Here is a 25,588-nt window from a genome sequence, read left to right on the forward strand (position 1 = left end):
TTTTTTTTCACGAAACTCGTACTACTACTACTACTTCGTGATTAGATTGATTTATGTTAAAGTATTCCAGGTAAAAAAAAAAAACTAATCGATAATTTATTTATTCATTCATTAGTTTGATTCGTTGCTTTTATTTATATATTTAAGGAAGATTTTTTAACTGGAATGAAATCTTTAAATCGATATTCTTATTTTGACGGTAGAAAGGAGGTTAATACGATCGTTAAGGTAAAGGTGAAAGGCCAAAGTATTGGAATCTCTATCGCTAGGTACGACTGGATCGATGACTAATTGGTCGATTCGCGATCATGCTGCGTTTGGTTCCGCGGATTAAGTTCGCCCACGCGATTCTACCGGGGTAGAATAAAGGAACGATCGGTTTAAAGGTGGTGCACCAGCAACAACAACAGCAACAGCAACGATTCTTTAACAAGGTCGACGAGTGACTGGTTAAATTCGATTTGCTTCGCTTTATCGGCTCTAACCGATGGTACCCAATGAAATCACCGCACTTAGTTCTATATATATATATATATCGCGATCGTGCGAATTAAAAAATTCGAATGATTTCGCAAAAATCTTACTTTTTATATTATTTTTTTTTTTTTATATTTATTTCATCAACAAACCAGGTCGTTCACAAAACCCTTCTTTCTTTCTTTTTTTTTTTTTTTTTTTTTTTTTTACGAATGAAATCGATATCTCGTCCTATATATTGATCGTTCGAATTTAAAAAAACAATATTTGTTGTTTCCTACAATTAGTTTTCTTCTTCTATCATTTCGTTTGTCCCTCCCTCTCTCTCTTTCTCTCTTATTTCGCGTATGCGCAGTAAGACTCTCATCTTCCGAGAGAGTACGAGCTTAAAGCTCAGTTTCAACGTAGATTTCTCAACGATATCACCAAGCTTGTTACAACGTACTTTATAAAATATTTAACGTGACGATTTATCGATTAATATAAATGAAAAATATTTTTAAAAATGTTAAAAGTGTTTAAAATTTACAATGTTGATTTAAAAAAAAAAACCTAATATATTGATAAAGTATGATAACGAATACTCAATGACAAAAGTAAGGTTTAATAATTAAACTTATCGAGTATAAAACACGTGTATCTACAACTCGATAGTATGTATTTTTTTTCCCTTTTTTTTTTTCTAATCTTTTTTTTTTCTTTTCAAAGGAATGCACGATCACAGTAGTATGTTTTCTTTTTTATGATACAATTATCTCCTAATTGTTGGTGTTTTCTTGTTCTTTTACCATATCCATGAGAATTTATCTGAACGCGTTTTACACGCTACATCGATCTGTAGTAGATTTTTTTTTTCTTTCTCTCTCTCTCTCTCTTTCTTTCTCTCGTTGTACAACCAGTCATGATCGTTATTGTAATTGCCGACAGCAAGGAACAAATTAGAAAGAGAAAGAGGTATAAGTGTATATCGGTAATATATTTCAGCATCGTGATATCGTTTTTGATTTTTTTTTTTTTTTAGGAGACGCGATTTACCGGTAAACGTCTGACACCGATCGCATTTCGTTCGAATATACACACAGGTGTACATATTTATATACTTATATATATTTACTTGAGTGAATGTGTGTGTATTCATATGGTAGACTTGGTTGCACGCGTGCAAAGTCGTAAAAGCAGCGATAGAATAATTATCGGTAGTGAAACCTTTCTGAGAAGATAACAATTACGTTTGGAAAATCCTCGTCTCAGCTACTTTCCGACTCTCGACTCTAAACATAGGTAGATTATAGTACGGCTCTTTAATGGTCAGTGAACATTAGCAAGCTCCGACCACTTATCTCTCCATAAAGACACCAGATATTACGCCTTTTTCTTCCCCCTCTCTTTGTATAACCGTAGATTTGAAATTGTTAAGAAAAAGAACAGAATTCGTATATATATACGTGGTTTATGATTTTTCTTCATTATATCTCAACGTGTTTCTAGCAAGATTTATATTGATTAATAAATAATATTTTTTTTCTTTATTATTTATTAAAAAATATTTTTAGATATGGAAAAGAAACCTTGGAAAATTGTTAACAAGAATTATATATTAAATTTTATGATTTTCTATTGACAACATTTTCAATGGTTCAAATAATGTTTAATCGTTAATCCCTTGAGTACTGAATTATTTAAAGATTTTTATGCATATATAATGGATTTAATTTGTTGCTATAGCTATATATATTAAATAGTATATTATATGTAATTAACTAGGTATAGTAGTAGTAGTATAGGTATGTAGTAGTAGTAATATACTATATTACCTAGTATTACTAGGTAATATAGTATATTACCTGAAAATATAATTTGTTTAATTACTTATAAAGAAATATTTAAACGAGTCATTCAAAGATGGATCTTTCAGAAAGAGAGAGAGAGAGAGAGGATGATTTGAACGTAAAGAAGGAAAATAAGTATGAATCGATATATTGGTATGTTCGAGTATAGAATCGTTTGAACGGTGTTGAGAAGGTAGAAAAGCAATACGCGGGATCTCTTTAGAGGCAAAATCGTGCGTCGAGCAATCGATCAATCGGTTCTCTAGGCGTTACGGGTTATTACGTGAAAAATGCTTGTACCTTCGATAGGTTCTCGCCGCGGGAGGGTCCGGACCCCCAGCGTACTTCTTCTTCTTCTCCCAATCTTCCTCTTTCACCTTTCCTTTCGCCATCGGCCATCATCATCTATCTCTTTTTCCCTCCCCCTATTTCTCCTCTTTTTACTTCTTTTACCATTCCGCACAAATCCTCCCTTCCTCCCACCCTTTTTCTTCTTCTTCTTCAATTCCTCACAACTCGTCTCTCATAGATAGTTCGTAGTTTTCTTCTTGTATTCTTTAACTTCTGCTCGAAAGACGAACTAACGAACGAAGGAACGGTGCTTCTTATTGCTTTAACTTAATTACCAAGAAGCCAGAATAAAGTACAAGACGTTACCTTTTATAATCGATTAGGAATTATTAATTAAGATTATAGTTATATTGCGATATTAATCATGACGAGATGGTTAGTAGTAGTATACGACCCAAGTGATACTAATCAGGAAGGCTATTCTAAATTATTTTCATTAATCTCGTTAATAAGATCGGTTCCGTGTTACGCTTCTCTTGTTTCTTATTATGAGAGAGAAACAAAGAGGGAAATCGTTAGGTATAGTAAAACATTGTATAATACATTTCTCTATATACTGATAAGTATACTATATTACTTATATTGTATACATAGAGAGGAAGGTATCGGTGAATATCGTTTATAAATTTAGCAAAAGACACATCGTAAAGGCGATCGTAAATTTCTCGCGTATCGAGCGAAGATCCGTAAAGACCGGGCCGCATTACGTATGCGGCTGCGCCTATATTGTAACTCACGGCTATTGTTATTATCGGTGCTCAGGATCGGCCATTAACGCCGTTGAGTGCTCCTGGTCGCAACGTTGTCCGCATCGTACCGCACCAATCCCCACCCTACACCAATAAGAAACCATAGATGATGATGATGATGATGATGCATCTCGTATTGCTTAGGTATATTCTGTCTACCATTTTCCACGATTTTGGATATTAAATTTCAATGGTTTACTTGTAAGTATCAAAAAACGTAATTAAAAAGATAAACGCGTTTTATTGGGTTGAAAAATGGTGTAATTGAAAAAAGAAGAGTGTGTGTGAGGGAAAGAGAAAGAACAACTTGTAATCTTAAATCTTGCTTGAGGTATGAATAATATGAAACATAAAGGTTTTCACGTTTTCTCCGATTAATCAATCATTATCGATCGTTCGCACTTAGTATCGAGTTGTTAGAGACTGGCATAGAGAGAAAACGATCGGTAAGACTTTGCTTAGGTCGTTAGACGATAAATTTATCCATCTTTCGATCTCGAAGAGAGGTAGAAAGCTAAGTCGTTCGTTCGTTCGTTCAGTAAAGTCGGCCTCGTAAAGCTGTTGGCTACGTACCGAGAGTAGTAAGTGCGAGTTTTGCCTCGTAAGAAAACGCGCCTTTAACTTTAAACATGTTTTCTCTTATTCTCATTCTCTCTCTCTCTCTCCTTCTATGCATGTTTGTTGTCCGTTCGTCCTTCTGTCTTGTCTGTCTGTATGTTTGTTTAGTAGTAGTAGTAGTTGCTTACAACTGTTGCTTTTGTACGATCCCGATTTTCTAACAGATCTTAGGAAAGTAAAAATCATTGGCCGTTTGTTTCGCCCTGTTACATTGCTAACTTGTTCTAGTCGATTGGTAAACTAAAACTGCCTATTTAGTTCACACTTTTTCAAAGCGTTTATAAAATATTGATGCATAAATACTTGTGTATATGTATGAGTACAACTTAAACATGTATTTGTAATGTACGTGTGTTGTATCTTAGGGCGCATGATTTCAAAGACCGATGGCGTTGGATAAATAAAAGCAAAAAAACATACAAAATAACGTTAAAGCCGTTGTCCTCTAGTTCGAGTCGTTAATATCAAAGTGCAGTTGGATAGTTTTGATCGTTTCGATAACGATTGCATTTCTTTATATTCGTATAGAGGTACTCTCGAATAAAACGATCTATCGTTTCTCCTGTTTCGATTCTTGTGTAGAACGAGTCTAAGCTGAGAAATCAATCGACCTCTTATAATCGAAACGTTCCTTTTATGGAGTCAGGTGTGAAAATCGGTAATACTCTTTCTCTCTCTCTTTCTGTCTGTCTGTCCCTCTTTCAATTTCTCGTATCGATATCTCGTTCAACTCGAATCTCGCAAGTAATTTCATCGCTAATGAAACTGCTGTAACTGGTATTACCTTTTACTCGAATTACTGTACATACGTTCTTTCATATTTGATTTGATTTGATCTTTTTTGGATTATTGTATTACAGGAATAATTAAAAATATGAAAGGACAAAAATATTCTAAAAGTATGCTAACATAAAGCAAGTAGAATGCTTCTAATTACCTGTTCTCATTATCCTCACGTCGAAGATGTAATTAATATATATAATTTGTTTTGATTTTGTTTTATCTAATGAAAAGATAACATGATATGTGAAAATAAATAGGATTACATTAGAATAGCGATATATCAAAAGGGTACTATTCAATAACGGTCATCATTACTGCACATATTGAAGATGAGAGAACTAATACGGTATTTCATATTTCTCTCTCTCTCTCTCTCTCTCTCTCTCTCTTTGTACTTTTATTATAGAAAAAGAAAATATTTGTGAGTTTAAAATATACATATATATGTATATATATAAATATATACATATATAGAGAGAGTTAGGTATACACGATAATGATCTTCGTGATGGAAGTCGGTTCCTTCATTAGTCGCTACCGTTGGTCGGACTATACGATCATGGTTGAGAACGCGCGCACGAGCACAAATACACACACACACACACACACACACACACACACACACACACACACACATATATATATATATATATATATATATATATTGATCCATCCTGTACTTACGCTCACGGATAGTTATTCGGCGTGCGAGCACGCATGCCAGGCGTTCGACAAAAAGCGCTCACCGTACGCGTGCAAAGTGTTTCGTAACCTCAAGGCATTCGGGGATTCCAGATTCTCGACACCACTTATCTCTCATGCAACTTTCTTTTACCGAGGCAGATGAGAGGCGCCGATAAAAACTTATGAAATATATCGACGTTTTATTGCGCTCCTTGTATGCGTCTGTGTCCCTATACATGTGTACGCGCACGCGGCTCGCTCGCGTATTCGCTCGCGCGTACGCCCGGCTTTTTGATCGATGATCAAGTTATTAATAATCTCTTTACGTTCTTAGCCCGATATATCAGGCAATCTTTAAAGTCTTATTTTATGAGTCCATTCACTCAATCCTGACGATGAAGATTTATTGTTTACACTTTTTCCCCTCTTTTTATTTATTTATTTTTCAATTTACTTCTTCTTCTTCTTTTTTTCTTTCCGTACGATTTAATTGATTGAGAAAGGTGGGTGGTGGGTTTTTCTTCGATCAATTTGACAAAATTACATTGGTTTTGAGAAGACTGAAAGGATTCCATTTACAAAAAAAAAAGAAGGATGAGTTAAGTATTGTAAAGGGGATTATTATGCCTTGTTGGGTGCGTAATATGCGTATGTATTTGTACTGGTACATATATCGCGTGCCATTTAAGATGCCTATCCGAACACGGTGTTAGAGATAAAACAATGACAGGGCAATTAATCGGAATGGTGCCGCACTATATCTCCCGTTGGTGTCCCTCAAACGATAGAGTGCGCGTTCTTCATTACGGGTTCAGGTAGAGTCAGCTCGTTTGTAAAAGAGAAGAAGAAGAAGAAGAAGAAGAAGAAGAAGAAGAAGAAGAAGAAGAAATTCATCTCCATATAGGGGGGAAGGGGTGTAGGTTCGCATACTCGAATAAGTAAAAGTAGTTCCAAGGGGACATCCAAAGAACAATTTGATTATTCATTTGTACCGAAACTTTTTTGATAAACGTTTCTATTTTAATAGTTTTCATCAAACCTTTTTTTCTTTAATGAATTATACAAGATGAATATATTATTATATATAAAATATTATTTATATTATGTTATATATATTATTATATATAATTAATATATTATACTCAATATTATTATATTTAATATTATATATTTAAAATTATTAATATTATATATTATAATATTATTATATAAATATATATATATATATATATATATATATATATATATATATATATAATATAAATTATAATATATTATTTATATATTGTATTAGACAAAATGTTGATTGTGAAATTAATTAAAACAATATTAGAGTTATTAGATTGCAATTGATATGAAATGTTTCTGGATGATTTCAATGTAACTTTTGGATATGATTAAACCTTTTGAGATGTTAAACGAGATATGGTATAACGTGTTGATGTTGAACGAGCTTGTCATTACGAAATCGGTATCATATCTCATAATAGTAGAGTTTCGTCATTATACCAGGGTAGAAATAAAAGAAGAGTATGAGGGAAAGCCGAAAGCAAGGAAAAAGGAAGATATAGTAGAAACATTGAAGAAGAAAAGAAAGCACACAAGAGAAAGAGAAGAAGAGAGTTCTTTCTTGTTCACGTGCAAAAGACTTTCAAAGTAGGCCCTCGGGTGTAACTTGGTTCTTCTTCGACAATCTTTCTCCTTGCAACTTTGTAGTGCTGGAAAGAAAGAAATAAGAAGAATAAGGAATGCGAGCACGTATATCCTTCGGCTTTAAAATACGATAACCGGTATTCGGGCATCGACGAATATGTTGAGCGAAAGAGGAGAGAGAGAGAGGAGGCTTCACGAAATCGTTTTCCGTTTCTTCGGAGAATGGCCGGCGTTCTGGCGCCAAGCGTTACGATCTTTCGTGCTCTTTAGTTATTTCATACTTTCTTTTCTCGTATTTATTTTTCTTTAATATTTTTTTCTTCCTACATTCGTTCCACCTTCTCGCCTCTCTCTCTCTCATCTTCGAAAATTTTCGATTTTTAACGAACAAAACGAAAATAAGAGAATATTGACAGAATTCCTTTATTTACAAAAGAAATATTTGTTTGCGGATTTATTGGAATTTAAAGGAAGGTAGTAAACGAGTAGAGACACACAACACTCTGGATCAAATCAGGAAGAAGTATGGTTGAAGTTGAGAAGGAATGGTTTTGAAAGGACGTTGTTGGTACTGGGATACCTACGGACGAGTTTCGAGAGAAAATAATTTGCGGGTGTCCAGACTGGGATGTCTGCGGTCTCTCTCTCTCTCTCTCTCTCTTTCTCTCTCTCTTTCTCTTTTACTCTCATCGTGGAATTGTAAGAGAAAGAGAGTAAGAAAGAGTGAAAGGACCAAGGGGATGCGAGGAGGACGAATATTGTGGTCGGTCTTGGTAGATGAAAGAAAGAAGGGGTGGAGAATGCATGGAGATGAGGTAGGAGACGAAGATGAAGAGGAGAACCACGGTCCAGGCCTCGACCTCGAGCTTTATTAACTCTCCGAGTAACGTTATACACCACGGAAGAAGAAACGCTTTTGCGTTTGCGTTTGAGCTCGATCCGAAAGGTTCTTCTTCTTCTCCTCCTTCTTCTTCTTTTTCTTTTCTTTTTCTTTTCTTTTTCTAACGTACGATGGAACGATTTAACGATGTCGATCGCGAACGAGATCACTTTTTTCTTACTTTCTTAATTTTAAATCGAATGTAAAAGTAAATGAAAAATTATAAACACATTGAGTGCTGAATACTTTTACCTAAAATATTTTTTAGGAACGAGATAATTTATTATTAATCAGATTGTAATAATGAATTATATTTAATTATTAAAGTCTTTATTTCTAAATATAATTTAATTGAATTAATATAAATATTAAATTATTTTAAATAAATTAATATTTATGTAATAAATACCAAAATATATAATATAATCATTATATAATAAAATTACCAAATGTATATTTGCGTCCATAGCCCTCTAAGGGTTAAATAGAAATTAAATGTTATAAGAATTATAGTAATTATGTGAAAAACCTCGACTGTATTAAAAATAATAATAATATAGGTATTTCTTTTATCTAGCAACGTAGTACGATAATAAATAATTTCGTTTGAATTTATACAGAAAAAAAGAAAATAATAATATTTTTCGATCTCTCGGTCAAATCAGCAAGTATAGTCGAATTAGAAATTCTTGTAGTGTTTTAGTTCTAAGGAATATGATAGAAAAGAATATGAGGGGTTATCCCGTTAACGTTTCTCTCGAAAGAGATACGATCACGGCTCCTTCCTTTTTTCCATCTTCAGGAGAAGAAGAAGAAGAAGAAGAAGAAGAAGAAGAAGAAGAAGCAGAAGAAGAAGAAGAAGAAGAAGAAGAAGAAGAAGAAGAAGAAGAAGATGGTTTCTCTGTTGAATTTCCGGGCACGACGAAGGTAAGGAAGAAGGTAGCTAGAAAGCTAGCTAGCAACACTCGCGGTTACACGAGAGAGCTCAGGACGAATTATTAACTACGTCCGTCCGTCAGAGCACCATGAGACTTTATTTCTCTCTTTTTCTATCTTTCTTTCCTTTTCTCTTATTCTTAAGACTTCGTTATGCCGTTCGTTCTCTCCCCCATACGAGAAGGGATGATGAAGGAGATATTCTAGCTAAGTCGGTACGCAATAATTCAAGGATCCGCTTAGGCGCCTCTCTTTCTCTCTCTCTCTCTCTCTCTCTCTCTTGCTGTCTCTTCTTCTTCATCTTATTTTCTTTTTTTTATCTTCTACACAAAACCATTCAACGTTTCTCTCCCCCTTTTTGATGGACTGGAACCGGTAATTTTGTTTAAAGCATAACAAAGAAGAGAAAAAGGTTCTCTTTTCTCTGTCACGAGAGGTGCACCCTTAACTTTGACTTCTCTTCAAGATTGCGATCGCGTTCTTGGATTTACGGAAGTTAACGGGATTTTCGAATAAGATAGGATAACACGAGAGGATAATTCATCCATCATAGTCCAAAGAGTGGCTATATAAATCATTTAAGAAACTTGTTATAAGAATGAAATAACACAAGAAAACAAAAATATTAGGAAGACCTAAAAGTAATGTTGTTTTTTACAAATGTCCAATTTTTTACATTTTTATCAATTTGATATTAAAACTTTGGTATACTAGATGGAAAAAGGTTGTTGATAACGAGAGGTGGCGATTACATTATTAATTAAAAATAAAAACTTGTTAGAACAAGTGATTCGTTTGAATTTAAGGTTAGAAAGAGACATTACTTTCCACCTAATATATATAATATATTTTATCAAATAACGAGAAATATTGTAAAAATTAAAGATCATAGTATATTTAGAGTTGAAAAAAGTGATAGTTTTTCTTTTTTCTTTATTTGACTGGAAGGATAACAGCTGTCATTTCTTATTCTACGTTGTTCGCAGTTAACATTTAATATCACATTCGTCGGCCATTCATAGTCGTGCAAAATGTTTCTCGTAAGCGTGGGATTTCTCTTTATTACGCGAATAGTCTGGTATACTAGTTGGGACGCACCCCATGAAAGAAAATAAAATAAAAAGAGGAAGAAGAAGAAGAAGAAGTTGGGTAGAAAAAGATAGAATGACTGTAGAAAACTTCTCCTTTTCTCTTCTCCTCTCCTCTCTTCTCTTCTCTTCACCTCCTATCTTTTGGTATTCACATGCAAAAGCAACGAATCGTCGTAGAAAAGTCTCGCGAGCACGGAATAATGGCATCCGTGGAGAGAGAGGAGTAGTTGCTTTCGAGCAAGAAACGCGTTCCAGCATAAAGCACGCTATAGGACTCACCTAAGATAATTATCTATGTTTCGAGGGAGGGTGGAGAGAGAGAGAGAGAGAGAGAGAGAGGGAGAGTAAAAGAGAGGAAGAGAGGAAGATTCCGGAGGAATCCAGCTCTCGGACGCACGCGCGACGACGATAAATCTTTTGAAGCGCGGGTAAATGTGCGAGCGCGGATCGTGACGCGGCTAAATTCGTACCGTTTCTACCTCTACCTCTCAAAGAAGAAGAAGAAGCAAAAGAGGATGGATGGATGGATGGATGGATGGATGGATGGATGGATGGATGCACTTTAAAATGCAATTTCCCAAACGTTCCCCCCTACCACCGATAGAAACGAGATCCATCAAACTTTTGATATCTCATTTTGCGTTTTAGTTTCTTGGGGTGATGGGAGGGGGTTGGATTAATTATCAGTACTTTTATTTTTTATTTGCGAATAATAGTATTTAATAAAATATGTATTTGATGATAAAAAGGAAAGAATAGTCATAAACAAGTATCCAATTTGTTGTTAGTTCGGAAAGTAGCTAGTATTTTAACCAATTGTCCTAGGATTTAACTTCACGATTACAGTGCCGATCGCTACAATATTGCACTTGTCGAAACAATATCACTTTTACTATTATTTTCCATTTTACAATATTGGTTGATATGATGAAAATAATATAAATCTATTTACCACGTGTTCATCACACCTATCGACGTGGTGTACAAATCGCTCGCAATTTTGAAACAAAAGCATCTCGACGTGCGTGGCACGTCTTTGTAGGGCAAGTAGTTAAGAAACTTTGATGATTAATATCTCGAACGGTAGAGAAATCATGGTTAAAGAAAAGGTGAAGATGGAAGGCGCGAATATAGAAAAGAAACTTTGAAAGGGTTAACTTCTTTCTTCTTGTGTAGAGCTAATTTGAAGGTTTCTTCTTATTTTCTCGTGAGAGACATCGAAAAGTCTTGTGTTGGTTTCGATCAGAGAGGAAAGTTTCTTCTCGTTAGGCGACGGGAGTTCTCTCCCTTTTAGGCATCCTTTACGATACACCTCTGGTTAGTCTTTCTCTCGTTTTGTGGGGAATCGATACTTGACGTTCGAGAGATACGTTCGAGGCGTCACCTTCCTACTTCGACGAAACACAGTTTGTGCTACTCTTTTGCCGATCTGAGTCCTCCTCCGTCAAACGACGACGAGAACGAACACGAGAACGACGAGTCTTCTCTTCGACAGTGAGATTGTTCTCTCTTCTCTCTTCTCTTTCTCTTGACGAGCTTGAAAGACGAGAGACCGAGTTGAAAAGGAAAGATACTACTCAGATACTTTCTTCTCTTCCGTATCTCTTACCTTTCTACCCTTACCTTTCTGTCAATTTATTTTTTATTTTTTTTCCAACAGATACTTACGTGTTTTAGACGTGTAGGTGTACGTATGTATATATATAAATTTAATATAAATAAGTAATTATATATAAATATTATATATTAATTAAATTATATTAAATAATTATATTATATAATTATATATAAATTATAAAATATATATAAATATAAAAACTTGTTAGAAAAAAATTGATTCGTTTGAATTTAAGGTTAAAAAACGACATTACTTTCCACCTAATACATACATAAATTATCCTTCTATATTTCTTTTATTTTTTTTTTGCACTTAAAAAGATGCACATATGCATGTACAAATTTACCTTATTTCTCTTTATTCTTATTTGTACAAATAAATACTTAATAAATTGTAGTAAGTACGTGCATACATAATTTACAAGAATATATTAATATATATTTACCTTCTTTTTTTTTTGCATACACAACACACACACACACTCTTACAAATTTAATATATATATATAAATATGTAGGTACGTATTTGTGTGGAACGCGTCGAGAAGGATTTCGAGACGCTTCGACGTGGAAGGATGACTTTTTCGACGGAGCACGAGCGGGGAACGAAAAGAGGAAAGCGAGGATGCTGAATCCTTCTCTGTTCTTCTCTTTCTTACTCTTATTTTAAAGAAAAAGAGTGTCAGAGAAAGAGAGAGAGAGAGAGAGAGAGAGAGAGAGAAGGTTGAGAGAACTGCTTCGACTACCGAGCCGTGGAATGCGTCGCGTCATACTCTTTCTTTCGTATTACGCGCCTTGGACGCGTCAACGTGAACTCTTCTTCTTATTCTTCTTTTTATTTTTATTTTTATTCTTTTTTTCTTATTCTCCTTCTTATTCTTCTTCTTCTTTTCTTTCGATATGATAAACGGTTTGACGTAGATAGCAAAGAGATTCACGTTCAGATGAAAATTACATCATTATACAAATATATATATACAATATACATTTTCTATACATTTTTACAACAATTTTATTTTATTTTATTTTTATTATAAATAATATATATATATATATATATATATATATATATATATATTTTTGTTTTGTTTTTAATTTAAATAAAATAATATGATAAATGTTTTGATGTAGATAGCAAAGAGGTTCACGTTCAGATGAAAATACGTTTTAGGACAATTTTATTTTATTTATATATTTGTTTGTTTGTTTATAATTTATATAGAATAGTGATCGAATTAATTTTTAATAGGATAACTTAAAAAGTTGTATGGGAAGAGAAGACCGGTAGCTTGAGTCTTAAATTTTATATTCTTATCTGCATAATTATCGTGATGTTGCATACAAAAGGTGGGTTTCGAAGTAGGTTGAACAGTCAGGATAAATTCTCTTATCTTTCTCGACGAAAAAGAATCTGCTCGACACTTTCTCTCTCTCTCTCTCTCTCTCTCTCTCTCTCTCTCTCTATCTCTACCTCTTTTTTTTTCTTCATATGTTTGTTCTTTCTTTATTTATTTATTTCTTTCTCTACTCGTCGCTTAATTTCATTCACGAAATCATCTACCGTAACAGTAAAATGTCAGAAGTATTTTATTAAACGATTAAATTAGATGCATTTTTTTCTACAAAGATAAATTAATAACTTTAAATTAATTAATCGTAAAATGAAATCGTTAAGTTTTTTATAATAAAATAATGAATGAATGAATGAATCGTTGAAATATCGTAAATTTGATTCATTTATTCGTTTAGTTTCTCGTTACGTCAATACTTTTAATAGAAAACGAATGATGATAAGAGTTATGTAACTAAACAAATCATTTGAAGGTTCTATCATCATATAACGGTTTAAGGTCATAGTAAAAGGAAGATGCTTTCACGAAACGTGTTCTCTACCCCCCGTTGGAAAAGCGAAACGCCTCTCTCGTGTCTCCGAGATCGACAACGTCATTCCTGTCGTCCTTATTCCTTTTCGTCCTTTATACACATTATAGTCGTTTGCAACAATAATAGATTCGTGTTCGGTCTCTTTTCTATTGGTTATGTCCTTTATGAGATATCCCATTCTCGAACAGAAGTGTGAGAATAGAAAAAGAAATAATAATAATAATAATAATAATAATAATAATAATAATAATAATAATAATAATAATAATAATAATAATAAAAGGAAGATTGTAGTAGACACCTGTCGCGAATATCTATGAATGTTTCTTTTTTTTTTTTAAATCAATTTTTTATTCCTTATAAAATAAAATGAAATAACAGGAAATGAATAAAGGATGGTTCATCGACACCTTATCGATCATGATATCGTATAATACTTCGCATAGTTGTGAAGGACGACGACAACGTATATATCTACTCCTCGCATCGGGCTTCCTCGGAATTCCTCGGTGATTTATCGCAAGGACTCGAACGATTTGCCACGCGCTTCGATATAACCCTTCTCTTACGAGAATTGTTCAAAGATTTCTTAACAAATACCACGCGAAACGAAACAAGACAATTACTTTTTTTCTTTCTTTTTCTTTTTTCATCTTTTCATGAATTTTTCTTACTTCGGATCGCGTTTGAAAATTAATTTCACTCGTAATGGTTTTTTTTTCTTCTTCTTTTCCCACCCCTTCTTTTTTTATTTTCATTTCTTCATCAGCGTATCTAATCTTTGAAAATTAATTTAACTCCGCGACGTTTCGATTTATATATTTTTTTTATTATTTTTTGTTTTTTTCCGAACTAAAAATAAAAACTTCAGCGAGATAAATTTAAGAGAGAAGGATTTAGTTTGGAATTATATATTGTATTTTTTTTTTTTTTTTATCAAAGTAATGAAGTTATTAATTGCAAATATCTAAGGATGTGCGTGTTCGTTGCGTGTTTCGTAAAATAATGGATCAAGCAGAAAGAAAAAAAGAAAAAAAAGGATGTAAGAGAAGAAAATGACTTATCTTGAGTTAGACGCATTTTCGCAAGCCCTTTTCTTGGCCCGGAGTGTTCTATAACGAGGTATTGATTTAATAACGAGTATCTTTAAATTATGATAAACCGGTTAGGAGAGCAAGTTTCTTTTCGTGAGTTTTTAATAGTTTGAACATTGACAAACGGTACATATATGTGCTTCCATACGATTATTCAAAATGATATTTTTCAAAAATGACAACTTAAACTGTTTACGATAGAACATTGAGCATTTTTGTTGTTTTTTCTTTTTATGTATTTCTGACATACTGTCCTTAAACCACACTCGATTCAAGAATCACACATTTTATCTCACTCATTCTCGAAGAAAATTGATTTCCACATGCGAGCACGCTTCTTTATTTTCATTCCTCTTTTTTATCCTTGTTTCTTTAACTCTTTCTCGGCCTTCCTTTTAATAACTTCTTGACCATAGAAAACGAGGCAATTACTCGAGGGCCGGTATGCTTGGGCGTTAAAGCGAAACGACCGAGAGTGTTTTACTTTCGAAGTAAGAGAAGGGAAAAGAAAGTGAGATACTCGTTTCGCTTGTGGTGTCAAAAGGGTGGAACAAATGCAAAATAGCTATATGTTATATATATATATATATATAATATAATGAAAATTTATTTAACTTAAATCTTATCATTTATCTCACAAAGATATCTTTCCTAGAATTAACAATACGATAAAAACGTTATATAACACGCGAATGAAAGATCCTTATCTGAACAAGCAATTATAAACTCATATTAACCCTTATCAGGTTTTTATATTGATGATTTTCATTAACATAAGTTATAAACAGTTTCAGTAAATATTAAACAAAATTGTTATTATATTATAAAAATATGTAATATATAAGTATATTATATAATATAAAATATAATATATAAAATAAATAATGTACTATAAAATAATATAATATAAAAAAATATATATATATATATATATATATATATATATATATATTATATTATAATAATTCAACAAAATTATATTATATTATAAAAATGACTTATTATTTATTAGAAATTATTATTATATTTTTTTTTAAAGAAGTACTAAAAATATATAAAATTATTTAATTATTAAAATAATATATTTTCATTTGTAAGTCACTTCTTTCATGACTTACGACCAATATGGGTTAATTATTACAAAAATACATGAATTTTGTTCCTATTATTAATAACCATACTTTTCGAATGCAATAATGTTTAAATCCTCTTTAAAAGTAAGTATAGGAGGTGAGGCGGGGGTGTATTATTCGTCGAACAAGATCGTAATTCTTTGGTTGAGATTAGAGTAGGATCGAGAGGTCCTTCATTTTGAATGTTGCTTGGTTCGGTTGTAAGACCTTGGCTCTTACACCAGTATCATCATTATCATCATGATCATGATCATCATCATCATCATCATCATCATCATCATCATCATCATTGTCGTTTTTCTTTTTCTCTTTCTATCTCTTTCTTATTCAGTTGGTATCGTATCCGGTACCCTATCGGTTGGTTCGACCAGGGCCATTACGCTTGTACGTGGTCTATACGCTATGGAGAGCAAAGTTACGGCGTGCGCGCAAGAAAACCACCATGGACCATGGTGGATCAGCCGGTTGTCCGCTCGTAACTCGAGGTAATTAGAATCAGAAGTCCCTACACCCCTTCTTCTTCTTCTTCTTCTTCTTCTTCTTCTTCTTCTTCTTCTTCTTCTTCTTAGTTTCTATTTTTGTTTCTTCTTTCTTGATAAAGTTTGAGAGAGAGAAAAACAAAGAAATCTCTCGTACCTCTTGTTCGTACCTTACGAATGTTTCTTCTCTACTATCTTTTTAATTCTTTCTTTCTTTCTTCTTCTACTTCTTCTTCTTCTTCTTCGTGTACACTGTCGACCGTCTCGTCGCCCCATGCGGTGCGTTTGCATATACACGCGCGTGTGCCGACGTGCGCCTCTACTTCTTCTTCTTCTTCTTTTTATTATTTTTTTTCTACTCGGTAGTAGGAGAAACTTACTCGATCCTGTAATATTTAAGTCTTTGTTAAAAAAGATAAAACTTATATTCGTTCGGTGATAAATTTTCCGGTTTATTCGCTAGAAAATTATCTTGATCGTTGTTGGTTCGTTTAATTCTTTTATTTTTTTATTTATTTATTTATTTTTTTTTTTAATTGTTTTCAAATTCAAGAATGTAACTTGTACTTATTGCAAATTTAAATGTAAACATATATTTGGTATATCGAGAAGAAGAAAAGATCATTTATTTTATTAGGTAATAAATAAGAGGATAGTTCGAAACGATTGGTATACACAACACAAACATACATACCATCTCACGTATAACATACTCGATAATTCTTGTCATCGTCGTAGTCTTCGTAGTCTTCGATGGTTGAAAAAAAAAAGAAAAAGAAGAAGAAGAAGAAGAAGTTCGCACCGAAGTAAACTCATTTTCTTTTCGGACGCGCACTTACCATACTCTTTCGGTAAGATACAAAGATAGGAAGTTCGTGAAGCTCGCGGTCGTTTCTTCATGGGGAATTTATACGTTGCCTTATCGGTTCTCCGTTACTCTTTCTCTCTTTCTCCCTTTTTTCTTTCGATTATAGGGCCAGTCATCTTTCTCTTTCTTTTCCATGCCAGGTACACCTTCCGGATATGCATGTATGGAATTTTTCTCTGTGTTAACTGTCTCTTTCTTTTCATTTTTCTTTATCTTCGTTTAAAGACAGAAAAAAAGAGTAGGAGTGGTGGAACATTGTCGAATTGAAGGCCAGGTAAGGTCGTCGAACGAGTAAAAGAGTCTTCCTCTTCTTCTTCTTTTTCTTCTTCTTCGTTGTTGCGCTGTTACCGTTGTTGTTTTTGTTACATGTGGGTGGTTGAAAGAGAAGACCAGACAAATTACCCTCGGCTTAATACTACAATGTCCCATCAACTTTGGTCTACACGCTGACAGTTACTATTTCATACACCTTTATTTTTTTCTTTCTTTCATTCCAGTACTTGCTTTGTCATTAAATCTCCTGTAGTGTTTCGGTATCACATTAATTTCATTTTCTTTCTCTAAGTTTTTTGAATGACTATGAACACCTTTCGATAAGTTTTACCGTATGGAACTTATTCATGGTGTTTTTTCTTTTTTGTACTTGTGTATTAGTATATGGTACGTGTAATATATGCTTATAGAGATATCGGTCTTCGTCGTAAGACGACCATTTACCTAAGTTACACACACACACACACACACATGCTCAATTATTATACACACAAACGTAAATTTTCTCGTGGCTTAAAAAAAGAGAGTAAGGAGTAAGAATAAAAGAGATCGTTTGCAAATGTTTATAGCGGAGCATTCGACGATAATTAACGCGCATAAACCGAGTAAAGGCTCGTTTCTTTTCATCCCGATAAAACACGTGGCGTATGCGGCACGTGGGCGGTTTTCTCTCTCTCTCTCTCTCTCTTTCTCTCTCCTGCTTTCGCTTTTAAAACTTATCTCGTATTTCGTGAGATATTTTTCTGCCCCTTAACTCCTTCTCCATTTCTTTCACTATGTTTGTTTCTTTTTTTTTTTTTAATGTTCTTTTACCTGAAGGAACCATAAAGCATTCCTAATATCGTCGTCGGTTCAATCTTCAACATTTTTCACGTCGAAAAAAACATTCTTTATGTTTCATGGTCAATCATACGTATTATTGATTACTTTATCCAAGTGTTGTAATTGAAATGAAGGAATCATGATTCCCTTCTACGACTCATTTAACCCTTCTTTTATAATTTTTGAAGGAACCATAAAATATTTCTAATATCTTCGTCAGTCAAGCTTTTAGATTATTTTCCTATAGTTCCGCTTTGAGGAAAAAAACAGAATTCTTTAAATTTCATGGTTAATTCATATCTTTTAGAAGCTGTCTCATTGTATTATTGATTACCTTGTTATCACGGTGCTCGTGTCGTAATTGAAATGAAAGAATCGTCTATTTTTGAATTCTCATCGTAAAAGGGAGAAAGAATAAGAAGGAAGATAGGAAACGAGGCATTGACTTTCAGAGAATGTCACAAAAGCCACTGATGAAGATACTCGACTCGGTAAGAGCAATGAATACGTAATGAGCTTGGTCGGCTTTTAGAAAAGCCCCTAAAGAGTCACAATGTAACTTGGATAAGGTAGGAGTGAAGTATACAAAATGGAGGGAATCGTTACGGTAATTCTTCGACACTTAAAAACCTACAACTTTTTCTTTTTCCCATCTTAACATTTCTTCTTCTTAACTTCTCAATATCTTTCCCTTTCCTTGTTTTTTTTTTTACCTTTTTCTTCTTCTGTCTAGCACGAAAAGGTATCTTCGAATCATTAACGGCAATTAAAACATTGATCAACTATGGGGGTAGTGCGGGGATACGGCAAAGTAAAGGGACGTGTTCGATCGAGCTTGAAAAGGGTTCCAAGGGTCTGGAGGATCCAGAGAAAGGGTGGAATTGGGGGGGAGTTTGCTGGAAGACCTCATACGGCGAGAGCATATTACTTCGCAGGAGGCTGCATAGGTCCACCTCTTATTCTCTTTCTCCTTTCTTCTTTCAGTATATTTGTACTCATTCGTTTCTTTCTTTTTTAAGTGTACCAATACCCTTCTCGAAGTAACAGGGTTTCTCAATCCTAATTTTTAGCATTTCATCGATTCTGTTTATCAGAAAATAAATCATTTTTCATTTAAATTGTATATGTACATCTAAAATAAAACCTTTAATTATAAAAATTATATTATTATTAATTTTAATGAAGAATATTTAATGATAAGATTCATTTATAACATCAAACTTCCTTTTTTTTTGCGATGGCAAAGGATAATAACCCGTGGGCGAGACGATTTGATCTCTTCTTTTCCTCGATGTCATGGTACGTGTCAGCAACACACCACGTGGTCCTCTCTTTAATCCGATCTTCTTTTCCCTGTCAACATATAATATTTAAAAAAAAAGAAAACGAACAAATGAACAACTTTAAAATCATCCCATAATCCATTTACAACATTGTCCGGTGCTAATCGATTCAAACCAATCCTCATTTAGTAATCATAAAATGCTAAAGTTTAATCTGTCATATAGACCACCTTCAAATGTAATCTTTCCTTTTTATTTTTTTGTCAAAGTATTTAAGAAAAATGTATTCACATCTAGATTGATTAATTTTGTTTGTTAAGTAAACGGAAGGAAATAAGGAAAAAGGATATACATATAAAATAAATATATATATATACACACACATATGCATAATAGGTAGAACGATCCTGCTGTCAGCGATCGACGCGTAAACGCTGCTAAACAATCCTGGTAAGTGGGCTGGCTCGCCAGGAGAGAACACCTTTCCTATGGCTGGTAATAAGCCGTACAGTGTTCGTGCACGTAAGCCTTGGCGTTATAGGAGGAGGAGGAAGAGGATACCAAAGTAAAGAGAGAAGGAAAGAGATAGTGTGCGGATGTAGGATGAGTATAGAGAGGGGTAAGGGTAGGGATGGGGGTAGAGGAGGTGTCGGCAATCGTGTTGTCATTTCTCAACTGGTCGTGCCGCCGCGTTCCGTAGATGAAGGGCTCCCTCTTCTCCTTCGATTCTCCTTTCTTCGTCCTCTTGTTCGTCCTCTTCGTGACCTCGACTCTATAGACAGGCTCAGAAAGGGAGTGAGAGCTTACCGTGTCTCGAAGCGTGCTGCTATTTATTTAATATTGTCACGAGGTAGAATGGAATACGAGCGGCTTCGGGGTCTTAGGACTTGCGTTCCTTCTTTGACGAGCTCCTAGTAGAAAGAGAAAGGAATTGCGAGGGAGAGAAAGAGAAACAGAGATGGATGATCTCCTCTTGTCCCTGGTGAAGACGGCAAACGCGTGTCTTCTCTGTCTCTCTTTATCTTTATCTTTCTCTTTCTCTTGTTGAATGCTTTTAAGAGAAGGCCGACTGTGATATGTGGGGAACGCGGTTATGACGTGTTTTGCATGATGCCTACTCGTGAAGATGAGCGATTGGTACGAACGGGATTTATCGTGTTCTTCCTTCTTCCGAATCAACTACAGTAATGTTACTATTCATATTGCAGTTTTGTTTGTATTATATATATATTGTTTGTATTATATATATATATATATATATATATATATATATATATATATATATATATATATTTTTTTTTTCGTTCGGGTTGTTCATTTGTAATATTTGAAATTATTTGTATGTAATCGTTTCGTTGTTGCTGTTTCAGGAAGAAAGGTTTGTTTAATTACGTAATTAAAATAATTTCAATAGCATACCATACTCGATCGGATCACTGGCATTATTCTTGGTGAGGAGTGGTACGGAGGGGTAGGACAGGGACGAAAGTGTACGTTGTTCGTACTTTGAAGAATTTCGATGGTTCAGTAAAGTAAGAAAGTGCAAGCTCGAGGATGCAGTGCGTTTAAAGGAATTTAAATTGGCATCCGACGGGTAAACAGCCCCAGGATTTACTATAAAATTTCGAGGATCCTCGCCCACGCGCGTTTATTACCTTCGCCCAGCCTTTTTCCTTCGCTTCGTTTCGTTTCGTTGCGTTTTACACTTCGCCCTTCGCCCAAACATCGTCGTCGCCCTTTCTTCCGCTTTCTTTCTTATTCTCTTACTTTCTTTCTTTCTTGTACGCGTGCGCGAAGGAAGTAGGTAGGGTTAGCGGTTTAGGTTAAGTTCGTGAGAGGGCCGCGAGCACTCTTATTTACTTTACCGGCCTCGCACTGAGATCGTACGGTCTCGATAAAGCTCGACTCGCGACTTCGAAGGGATGCCCTTTTTCTTTTTTACTACTTTTGCTTTTGTACTCCCTACCACCCCTCTTTCTTTATCCTTCGTTGTCTCATTGGATTCTTCGTTTCTCGACGATCGCGAGGAGGTAAATTAACGCGAATGCGCTAACTATGCCGATTTACGACGATTAGCTCGATCTAGAAAGGGAAGAAATAATGGGGAGAGGTTGGTACGAGAGAAGAGACCAGACCCTCTTTTACCTTCTTTATTTTTCTTATTTTTCTTATTTTATTTCTTCCATTCTACGTTCTTTCTTCGTTAGTTCTTGGAAATTTGTGAATACAGGTATATACACCTCGTAGATAGTCGAAGATATCTACGAACTCTCATGCGTTCTACCTCATTAACGAGATTACATTCAAATAATAGAAACACATTAATATCCCATAGTATTACATACATTAGCACCATAATCTCACATAATTCGTAATTTTGAATAAGTGAAGTGCTTATCTAATAAGAAACCTTTTTTGTGTATTACTTTCAATTAGACCAAATAAAAGAGCATTTACCAAGTTGCAAGAAAGATAAAGGGTTAAATAGTCCAACCCTTTAGACGAGTGGAAACGAAAAGTCAAGTGAAGAAAGTAATCGCGTTCCGTGGGAGTATTTCGTCGAGGGAGCGGTGTCTTTCGAGAAGTTCAGCGACGAAGGAAGGAAGGAAGGAAGGATTTTCGGGCGGTTGCTATCTGATTATTTACCGGGACGGACGATCTTGATATTCGGCCACGGCGGCTAAATGCCAACGGGGGAATGAAACATTGTTTGCCGATAGTATGCGAGCTTTCGTTCGTTGGTTCATTCGTTGGGTTACTTGCTTGCTTGCTTGCTCACTTGCTTTCTTGCTTTGTTGCTTACTCGAGCAACGATCGCAACCACTCACGCGGTTCCTTCGCGATATACAACGCCGTGATATACAACGCCGTTGGCAATCGTTATTTATGCAGACCTCCTTCGTCCATCCCTTTCTGCCATCGACGAGAAGCGCGTTCTCGTACGTTTACCTTTTACCATACTTCTCTTTCTCTTTCTTTTCTTCCATCTTTTTTACCTTTTCGGTTCACCATACTTCTACTTACTTAACTTACTTGCTTCTCTTTACTTATGCTACCCAGGAAGAAGGAAATCTTTCGAAGAATTTTGTTCATTTACTCTTCTTGCGTGCGTACGGTGAAAATTAATAGTAATCTTTTTATCTAATAAAATTGATTCTCATCAAGTTCTGCGAAAGAGAATAAAGAAGAAGAAAAAGGATTGAAAAAAAAAACGATCGGAGTTCTTAGAGAAACGAAAACGATCGGACGTAGGTGGAAAGGTGCGAAACGTCTGGATGAACAGTATCTTATTCTCTCGTTTCCTCCCCCTCTTCTTCTTCTAACCCCTTTAAGCTTCTTCTCCCTCTTCGGCTTTCACACTTTTGTTATTGTCGCAGTCGAGCCGTTTCTTTTCCTTCGAAAGAACCGTTTCGCCAACAAGAAAGAAAGATTCCGCGGAGAGTAGAAGAAAAAGACGAAGAAGAAGAAGATGAAGAAGAAGAAAAAAGAAGCAGAGGAAGGAAAGAGTGAGGATGGGCCCCGCTGAAATTTCAGCCAAACACACTCCTCACGGTCGACTCGGCTGTAAAAAAGGCACAGCCAGGTTTGCAACGTGAGATAAAGACGGCAAGAGAACGATCGTCCCGGTCCTTCTTTTCCTTCCTTTCCTTTCCTTTCCTCTCGATCACCCTGTCCTTCTTTCTTTGGAGACTCGTGAAAGCGAGACGAACTGAGAATAAAGTAAGAAAGAGACAGAGAAAGCAACAGAAAGAAAAAGTGATAGAAAGAAAGAGAGAGTGTGAGAGAGATGGAAAAGGGATGGGCACGACCTAAATGCGGGCCCAGGCTTGGGCAGGTCGTTGATATCGAATTTATCAGGTATCGGGTTGCAACTGTTCATGCTCTGTCCTTAAGCACGCATCCACGCCGTTTTGCCAAGCCAACGCGCCCGCAGGATCGCCGAAACTTCCATTCGATTTGGCATGCCTCGAGTGATGGGCCGCACGCTCGCACGATTCAACCAAAACCTCCGGGCCCACTTTGATTCCATCTTCCGTCCTTCACAGAGGCGTTCGTCCAAGGAAACGCGCATTCGAAACGAGGAAACCAATCGTGAGCTTATCGATCCAAAGATTCTTCCAAAGTTTCGTACTTGTCTAGCTTCTTAACGCTTTTTAGATGCATCCAACGTTTCGATATTTTTCAATTGATTTATTATGACAGGTCCTTTTTTCGAAGGCATCTTCAAGAATCATTTTGTCGACGATTATTTTGCTACTTTTCCATTCTGTTTCTTTATTCTTCTTCTTCTTCTTCTTCTTGATCGATAAATTCGCATAATTGATCAAAGCTCTTTTCAAAGTGTTGAACCCTGACGAGCATGATCCTGATTTATGCGTTCACTGTCAATGCTCGTTTTCGTGTTAACGTTATTTTCATTTCAATCAATATTTACAATGACAGTTATAATTATAATTTAGAAAAATTGTCGTGTTTTATTTTGCGAGGATAATATTAGGGTGGAAAGATGTAATTTAATTTGAGTTGCTAGCAAAAAACAAAATTTAACAAAACCCTTTTGCGAAAAAAAGAAGTTAGAAAATAGTTTGACTCTATTATTAGTATTATTAGTCTGCATTTTCAAAAGAAAGAAGAAGGTAGCAAAAAAGAAATGCTCGTCAGCATTGAAACATTTAAAAATTGAAAGAAGATTAAATTTTTAGCAGACAATTTTGTTTAGTCCTTTTGGATGTATCGGGTTGAGCACGTGGTATCTCGGACTAGGTCGAAGAAGGGAAGGTCGGAGAACTAGACAGATGTTGATTAGGCATCGCCCATGGCAACTCATTCTTTCTCTTTCTTTCTCTCTCTCTTTTTGTTTCTCTTCTCGCTGACCAGTTGGTGGTTTCTCTGAAGCTTTCTTTCTTCCTTGCAACATCCGCCAATCCAGTCCCTCGTAGTAGCCCTTTTACCAACGCGTACTTCGCCGTCAGTCTCGTCGAGTCGCTTCTGTTTTCAGACTCGAATCACGCAATCCTCGTTCGCGTGTGTAACACACCAGTTTGAAAACTATATACATCGGTATGGTATGGTATGGTGTGGTATGGTGTAGTAGGTATTCGCGTAAGTATACAACACACCATTTACGTTGTCCATTTTAAACGTCTATCACATCCAACGACAAAAGCCCACCTTCCCATTTTTTCTCTTCTTTATCTTCATTGAATATATATTATAATAACCAAAATATATAAGAATGTATTCACACAACGATCATTGACATCCCTGCTCATTACTATGTGTGACCACCATCGATACCATGAAATTTGAATTTGATCGATCAAAGAAATCATTCAATTAACGCGATTCGGTTAAATGCATTTTTGCTTCCGCTAGATCTCCTAGCCATTGAATCGTTTTCAAATAAAAAAAAGAAATGAAATAAAAAATAAAAAGGTGTATATATATATATAATGTTGACTCGATTCGAATGAAACTATAAATTACGAGTCGAGTGCTAAGATCATTACCGATCGGGTCCTTCGCTTATCTGGACGTTAATAGGAACCCGCGGTGCTCGAGCATGATTAACGATCTCGACTCACACGACTTATAAATAGTCACGGCCAATTTACATATTGCCAGAACGCCTCTTAATTTGACACCGTGAAGGCCCCGCGTAAAGGTAAAGAAAAAAGAAATATATTTCTAAAGAAGGGTGGGACATGGTCATCGAAGAAAAGTATGCTTGATCGGTATGGATTATTTTATGAATTCAACGGACAATGAATGTTCCGACAAACGGAGGTCACTCACGAGTGAACCAAAGTGTTATGACGAATATTACTTTTTATTAGATGAAATTTAACTACAAAAAAAAAAAGAAAAAAAGAAATAAAAAGTACTTTGAGATAGTTCAGGTAATGATCGTTTAAAAAATTTCATTATCAATATCGATAACATTGAAATTGTTTTATAGTTCGAATATTTTCTTTATAAATCACGGAAGAATTATGAATTCTTCGTAAATCTTTCAAAATAAAGAAACATAGTTGGTTGTATTAAGCGTCTACCTAAGAGATGTATTTTATTTTCTATTAAAGA

The 25,588-nt window shown here is 34.9% G+C and overlaps 1 long non-coding RNA gene across 1 annotated transcript in view; it reads left to right on the top strand.

Annotated features, from left to right (window-relative positions):
- Window positions 1–904: 904 nt before the first annotated feature.
- The window catches only part of LOC149031813 (uncharacterized), a 120,284-nt gene continuing 95,600 nt past the window's right edge, over window positions 905–25,588 (top strand). The window contains exon 1 of the long non-coding RNA XR_016177355.1: window positions 905–1,073. This is a non-coding gene — a long non-coding RNA (uncharacterized LOC149031813). The remainder of the gene's footprint in view (window positions 1,074–25,588) is intronic.

This window comes from Polistes dominula, unplaced genomic scaffold, assembly GCF_049000335.1.
Source record: "Polistes dominula isolate Pdom_NZ unplaced genomic scaffold, Pdom_raw_medaka contig_16, whole genome shotgun sequence".
NCBI classification, from domain to species: domain Eukaryota; kingdom Metazoa; phylum Arthropoda; class Insecta; order Hymenoptera; family Vespidae; genus Polistes; species Polistes dominula.